This window comes from Myotis brandtii, unplaced genomic scaffold (genome assembly GCF_000412655.1).
Source record: "Myotis brandtii unplaced genomic scaffold, ASM41265v1 scaffold40, whole genome shotgun sequence".
Lineage (NCBI taxonomy): Eukaryota > Metazoa > Chordata > Mammalia > Chiroptera > Vespertilionidae > Myotis > Myotis brandtii.
Window position 1 is genome coordinate 1,806,413 of NW_005365372.1, and position 6,755 is coordinate 1,813,167.

Here is a 6,755-nt window from a genome sequence, read left to right on the forward strand (position 1 = left end):
GCCCCCCCCCCCCCAAGTGCACAAATTTTTGTGCACCGGGCCTCTAGTAAGTATATAAGTTCTCTTCTCATCCCCCCAACCTCACACCCAAGTATGTCAGTCTGTTCCATGCCTCCATGCTTCAGGTCTTATTTTGTTTTGTCAGTTCATTCTGTTCATTAGATTCTACAAATGAGTGATATCATGTGATATTTGTCTTTCTCAGATTGGCTTATTATAGTTAGTTAGTGTAATAGTTTTGAGGTCCATCCATGCTGTCCCAAAGGAGAAGAGATCCCTTTTTTTATACAGGTGCATAGTATTCCATTGTGTAAATGTACCACAGCTTTTTATTCACTCATCTACTGATGGGCACCTGGGCTGATTCCAAATCTTAGCTATTGTAAACAACACTGCTATGAACATAGGGGTACATATATTCTTTCTGATTAGTATTTTGGGGTGTTTAAGATATATTCCCAGATCTGGAATCTCTGGGTCAAATAGGAGTTCTATTTTTAATTTAATTTTTTGAGGAAACTCCATACTGTTTTCCATTGTGGCTGCACAAGTCTGCATTCCCACTAGCAGTGAACTAGTGTTCCCTTTTCTCCTCAAGAACGCCAGCACTTGTTGTTTGTTCATTTTTTTATTACAGTCATTCTGACAGGTATGAGGTGACATCTTATTGTGATTTTAATTTGTATTTCTCTGATGATACTGACTTTGAGCATTTTTTCATATGTCTTTTGGCATTTGTCTATCCTCTTTGGAGAAATGTCTATTCAGATCCTCTGTCCATTTTTAAAATGGGTTGTTTTCGTTCCTTTTGTTGATGTATCATTGACAAATATGTTCTCCCATACACTGGGTTCCCTTTTCAATTTGATGGTGTGTTTTTTGTTTTGTTTTTGTTTGTTTGTTTTTTCTGTGCAGAAGCTTTTTATTTTGATGTAGGCCCATTTGTTTATTTTTTTCATTGTGTCTTTAGCCCAGTGGTTCTCAACCTTCCTAATGCCGCGACCCTTTAATACAGTTCCAAATGTTGTGGTAACCCCCAACCATAAAATTATTTTCATTGCTACTTAATAACTAATTTTGCTACTGTTATGAATCATAATGTAAATATCTGCTATGCAGGATGTATTTAGGCGACCCCTGTGAAAGGGTCATTCTATTCAAAAAAGGAACAATTACCAGAGGGAGTCAACACATGGCCCATTTAAACGATGGGACTAATACAGACCTAGTTCAAAGTAACTAAACTGAAATCTCCTCCCAATTGGTTAACTTGTGACTGAACATATCAAATGTTGTTGTTGTTTTATTGTCTAAAGTTTTACCTACCCCCTCCCCCTGCCATTCTGACCCTGGGCAAGCCCCCACCGCCCCAGTGTCTGAGTCCATTGGTTATGCTAATATGCGATTATTGTTTTTATATGTATCTTTAAAAATTCTGCCTCATGAGATGCCTGATATTTTACTGCTTACTTTTTCTTCTAAGATATTTATGGTTTCATACCTTACATTTTTTTAAATAATCTAAAGTTTTACATATGTCTCCTTTTTCCCAATTGAACCCCCTCCCCCTGCCATTCTGACCCTGGGCAAGCCCCCACCGCCCCAGTGTCTGAGTCCATTGGTTATGCTAATATGCATGCATACAAGTCCACTGGTTGCTCTCTAACCTCCCCCCCCCCTTACCATTTGTCTCTGATCTATTCTTGTTCATCAAATTATGTTGATCATTATATCCCACATATGAGTGAGATCATGTGATATTTATCTTTCTCTGACTGACTTATTTCACTTAGCATAATGCTCTCCGGGTCCATCCATGTTGTTGCAAATGGTAAAAGTTCCTTCTTTTTTATAGTGGCATAGTATTCCATTGTGTAGATATACCACAGTTTTCTAATCCACTCATACTGGTGGGCACTTAGGCTTTTTCTAAATCTTAGCTATGGTAAATTCTGCTGCTATGAACATAAGGGTGCATATATCTTTTCTGATTGGTGTTTCCAGTTTCTTGGGATATAGTCCTAGAAGGGGGATTACTGGGACAAATGGGTGTTGCATTTTTAACTTTTTGAGGAAAATCCATACTGTCTTCCACAGTGGCTGCACCAGTCTGCATTCCCACCAGCAGTTCATAAAGGTTCCTTTTTCTCCACATCCTCTCCAGCACTTGTCATTTGTTGATTTGTAGATGATAGCCATTCTGAAAGGTGTGAGATGGTATCTCATTGTTGCTTTGATTTGCATTCTCGGATGATTAGTGACTTTGAGCATGTTATCATATGTCTCTTGCCTTCTGAATGTCCTTTTTCAAAAAGCGTCTATTTAGATCCTTTAGCCATTTTTGATTGGATCGTTTATTTATTTTTTTAAGGTTGTATGAGTTTCTCTGTAAATTTTCGAGATTAAACCCTATCGGAAATATTGGCAAATACGTTCTCCCATGCAGTGGGCTTACTTGTTGTTTTGTTGATAATTACTTTTGCTCTGCAGAAGCTTTTTATTTTTATGTAGTCCCATTTGTTTATTTTCTCCTTAGTCTCCATTGCCCTAGGAGCTGTGTTGATAAAGATATTGCTATGACATATGTCTGCTATTTTGCTGCCTATGGAGTCTTATAGGATTTTTATGGTTTTCTGTATTACATTCAAGTCCTTTAGCCATTTTGAGTTTGTTTTTGTGTATGGTGTAAGTTGGTGATCTAGTTTCATTTTTTTGCATGTATCTGTCCAAATTTCCCAGCACCATTTATTAAAGAGACTGTCTTGACTCCAATGTACGTTCCTGCTTCCTATGTCAAATAATAAATGAGCATAATAGCTTGGGTTGATTTATGGGTTCTCTGTTCTGTTCCATTGGTCTATATGTCTGTTCTTGTGCCAGTACCAGGCAGTTTTGAGAACTGTGGCTTGGTAATATAGCTTGATATCTGGTATTGTGATCCCTCTAACTTTGTTCTTCTTTCTCAAGATTGCTATGGCTATTCGGGATCTTTTTTTTATTCCAGATGAATTTTTGGAGAGTTTATTCTAGATCGTTGAAATATGCCATTGGTATTTTAATGAGGATTGCATTGAATTTGTAGATTGCTTTGGGTAGTATAGATATTTTAATGATGTTGATTCTACTAATCTATGAAAATGGTATGTTCTTCCATTTGCTTATGTCTTCCTCTATCTCTTTCTTCAATGTCCTGTAGTTTTCTGAATATAGGTCTTTTACAACCTTAGTTAAGTTTATTCCTATGTAACAGTTTTTTTGGTGCAATGGTAAATGGGATTTTTTTTCCTTTTTTCTTTCTCTTTCTATGAGTTCATTATTGGTGTAGAAAAAGGCCATAGATTTATGGGTGTTAATTTTGTACCCTGCTACATTGCCAAATTCATTTATTAGATCTAGTAGTTTTTAGATGGAATCTTTGGGGTTACATATGTATACTTTCATGTCATCTGCGAATAAGGACAGTTTTACTTCTTCTTTTCCAATTTGGATGCCTTTTACTTCTTCTTCTTGCCTGATCACTATGGCTAGCACTTCCAGTACTATATAGAACAGGAGTGGTGAAAGTGGGCATCCTTTGCTAGAATTTTGTTGAGGATTTCAGCATCTATGTTCATCAAGGATATTGGGCTGTAGTTCTCTTTTTCTGTGGTATCTTTATCTGGTTTTGGGATTAGGGTAATGCTGGCTTCATAGACAGAGCTTGGAAGTATGCCTTCCTCTTGCATTTTTTGAAGTAGTCTGAGGAGGATAGGTTTTATTTCTTCTTTGAATGCTTGGTAGAACTCCCCTGTAAAGCCGTCTGGACCAGGGCTTTTGTTTGCTGGAAGATTTTTGATTGTTGTTTCAGTTTCTTCGGTAGTTATCAGCCTATTCAGGTTTTTTGTTTCTTCACGATTGAGTTTTGGGAGCTTGCATTTTTCTAAGAATATGTCCATTTCATCTAGGTTGTCCATTTTGTTGGAATAGAGTTTTTCATGGTATTTTTTCATAATTGAATGTATTTCTCTTCAATCAATTGTTACTTCACCTCTTTCATTTCTGATTTTCTTTCTTTGGATCCTGTCTCTGCTTCTCGGTGAGACTGGCTAGAGGTTCATCAGTCTTGTTTATCCTTTCAAAGAACCAGCTCTTGGTTTTGTTGATCTTTTTTATTTTTTATTTTTTTGTTGTTCTCTATGTCATTTATCTCTGCCCTGATCTTTATTATTTACTTCATTCTGCTTACACTGGGTTTTTATTGTTGCTATATTTCTAACTCTTTGAGTCGTAGGGTTAGAAAATTTATTATCATTGTTTCTTGTTTTTTGAGGTAGGCCTGTAGAGCTATGAACTTCCGTTTCAAGTCTGCTTTCACTATGTCAAATAGATTTTGATTTGTGTTTTCATGTCAGTTGTTGCCATGATGCTTTTTATTTCTTCTTTGATCTCTCTGTAACACAATAATTGTTTGACAGCATGCTATTAAGGCTCCAGGTGTTTGCTTTTTTATTGTTTTTATTGTAGTTGATTTCTAATTATATGCAATTGTGATCTGAGAAAATGCTTGATATGATTTCTATATTTTTGAATTTGAAAAGACTTTGCCTGTGTCCCAATATGTGGTCTATCCTTGAAAATGACCCATGTGCACTTGAGAAGAATGTATATTCTGTGGCTTTGGGCTGAAATGTCCTGATGATGTCAACTAATAACATCTGATCTAGTGAGTCATTTAGGATTGATGTTTCTTTGCTGATTTTTTGTTTAGAGGACTTTTCCAGTGGTGATAGTGAGGATTAAAGTCCCCTACAATGACTGGATTGCTGTCAATCTCTCCCTTGATATCCTCCAGAAGATTTTTAATGTATTTGGGTGCTCCTGTATTGGGTGCATATATGTTTACCAGAGTTATACCTTCTTGTTGAATTGCTCCTTTTAGTATTATGAACTGGCTTTCCTTATCTCTTGTTATGGCCTTCATTTTGAGGTCTAATTTGTCAGATAAGTATTGCTACCCCAGCTTTTTTTTTTCATTTCCATTCGCCTGAAAAACCTTTGTCCATCCCTTCACCATCCATCTGTGTGAGTCCTTTGTTCTGAGGTGGGTTTCCTGTAGACAGCAGATATATGGGCCATGTTTTCTTATCCACTCAGCTGCCCTATGTCTTTTGATTGGGACATTTAATCCATTTATATTTAAAGTTAATTATTGATAGGTACTTGTTTGTCCTTATTTTTATTCTTTATGCCTATATTCTTTCTTCCCTTTCTATTTCTTCTTTTTTTACAGCAGACCGTTTATCTTTTCTTGCATTTCTGGTTTGGTGGTAATAAACTCCCTTAGTCCTTTTTTGTCCATGAAGCTCCTGATTTCACCCTCAATTTTGACTGATGGCATTGTTGGGTTCAGTATTCTGGGATTCAGACCCTTCCTTTGCATGACTTTGTATATTTCATTCCATTCTCTTCTGGCCTGTTGAGAAATCAGTCAATAGTCTGATGGGAGATCCCTTGTAGGTAACTTTCTGTCTCTCTTTGGCAGCCTTTAAGATTCTTACTTTGTTGTTGGTGTTTGCCAGCTTAATTATAATGTGTCCTGGTGTCAGTCTTTTGAGGTTCGCATTGTTTGGGACTCTGTGAGTTTCTTGGACTTGTGTGAGTTTTTTCTTCCCTATATCAGGGAAGTTTTCTGTCATTATTTCTTCAAACAGGTTTTCTATCCCTTGCTCAGTTTCATCTCCTTCTGGCACCCCTATTATGCTGATGTTGTTTCATTTCATGTTGTCCCAATTTTCCCTTGGACTCTCCTCCTGTTTTTTAGGTTTTCTTCTAGATGCTGTTCTGCTTAGTTATTTTTTTTCTACCTTGTCTTTTAGCTCACTGATGTGGTCCTCCGCTTCTTCTTGTCTACTCTTGATGCTTTCTATTGAGTTTTTTATTGCCACGATGTCATTTTCCATTTCTTCTTGGTCCTTCTTCATTTCTCCTTGGTTCTTACACATATTGTTGAATTTGTCTTCCATCCTTTACAGTGACCTTATGACCATTGCCGTGAATGCTTTCTCTGTCATATTGTTTTCCTCCATTTCATTTACTTCCTTTTCTGGTGAATACTTTTTTTTCATATGTGGGCTGTTTCTTTATTTCCCCATGATCACTCCTCTCACAGTGTCTGGTTATGTAGCTCTCTCTCTCCTGCATTGACTTAATGGCACAAAATAGAACACAACAAGACACAATGCACAGGGCACCAACTGCAAATGTATTCACGATATTAATAACCCCAAATCAAGCAGACCACCAGAGAAAAGAGAATTAGGGAATACAAAAGAGTACAAAAATTATATTGAGAAACTGAAAAAAAATGTGAGAGAAAAGAAAGAGAAGAAAAAGGAAGGGTGAAAAGTATAAGTATATGGGGATAAAACTCAAAGAAAACAAAAATGAAGGCAAACAACAAACACCCAGAGATGAATGCAAACTACAAACAAAAACTAATCCAAAATATGTAAACTAAATATACCCAAACAACAAATACCCAGATGAATCTCAGGAGGCAGAGCTTATTTCCAGAAGGTAAGGTCAAGGAATTGAATGAATGGATAAATAGGCACAATTCAGTATAGAGGAGGTAGAAAGAGAATGACTGCCTAAGAAGAAAAGTAAAAAACAAAATACAAAATAATAATAAGAAAATATATATATATATTAGAGGCCCGGTGCACAAAAATTTGTGCACTCGGGGGGTCAGGGGGGGGGTCTCTCAGCCCAGCCTG